The sequence below is a fragment of the Varroa destructor genome, unplaced genomic scaffold (genome assembly GCF_002443255.2).
Source record: "Varroa destructor unplaced genomic scaffold, Vdes_3.0 BEIS01000002.1, whole genome shotgun sequence".
Classification (NCBI taxonomy): Eukaryota; Metazoa; Arthropoda; class Arachnida; order Mesostigmata; family Varroidae; genus Varroa; species Varroa destructor.
The window spans coordinates 45,922,984-45,924,291 of record NW_019211455.1 but is presented as its reverse complement, the minus strand read 5'-3'; positions in this window follow the sequence as shown (position 1 = coordinate 45,924,291).

Below are 1,308 nucleotides of genomic sequence, written 5' to 3'. Positions count from 1 at the left end.
CGGTACTTGAAGGTCCTAATGAGTTTGGCCGTCTCGCCGTTGCGGCAAAGAAAAGACCCATCTAGTAGCTGAAAGTTCTAATGAGTTTATCCGTCTGATCGTTGTGGAAGAAGTGAGATTCATCTGGTATTTGCCTCAACGAGTTTGGCCGCCTGGCTATTATGTCAGAGAAAACGGCCATCTGGTGCTTGGAACTCCTTACGAGTTTGGCCCTTCAGTCGTTGTAGCAAAGAAGAAAGCCATCTAGTACCTGAAAGCCTGAACGAGTTTGGCCCTTTCGACGTTGTGGTGGAGAAAGCTGTATGGTACTTGGAAGTTCTAATGAGTTTGGCCCTCTAGACGTTACGGCGAACAAGAGAGCTATATGGTACTTGAAAGCTCTAATGAGTTTGGCCGTCTGGTCGTTATGGAAGAAGTGAGATTCATCTGGTATTTGCCTCAACGAGTTAGGCCGCCTGGCTATTATGGCAGAGAAAACCGCCATCTGGTGCTTGGAACTCCTTACGAGTTTGGCCCTTCAGTCGTTGTAGCAAAGAAGAAAGCCATCTAGTACCTGAAAGTCTGAACGAGTTTGGCCCTCTCGACGTTGTGGTAAAAAAGCTATATGGTACCTGAAAGTGCTAATGAGTTTGGCCTTACGGACGTTGCGGCGAACAAGAGAACTATACGGTACTTGAAGGTCCTAATGAGTTTGGCCGTCTCGCCGTTGCGGCAAAGAAAAGACCCATCTAGTAGCTGAAAGTTCTAATGAGTTTATCCGTCTGATCGTTGTGGAAGAAGTGAGATTCATCTGGTATTTGCCTCAACGAGTTTGGCCGCCTGGCTATTATGTCAGAGAAAACGGCCATCTGGTGCTTGGAACTCCTTACGAGTTTGGCCCTTCAGTCGTTGTAGCAAAGAAGAAAGCCATCTAGTACCTGAAAGCCTGAACGAGTTTGGCCCTTTCGACATTGTGGTGGAGAAAGCTGTATGGTACTTGGAAGTTCTAATGAGTTTGGCCCTCTAGACGTTACGGCGAACAAGAGAGCTATATGGTACTTGAAAGCTCTAATGAGTTTGGCCGTCTGGCCGTTGAGGCAAAGAAAAGATCCATCTAGTTCCTGAAAGCTCTAATGAGTTTGGCCGTCTGGTCGTTATGGAAGAAGTGAGATTCATCTGGTATTTGCCTCAACGAGTTAGGCCGCCTGGCTATTATGGCAGAGAAAACGGCCATCTGGTGCTTGGAACTCCTTACGAGTTTGGCCCTTCAGTCGTTGTAGCAAAGAAGAAAGCCATCTAGTACCTGAAAGTCTGAACGAGTTTGGTCTC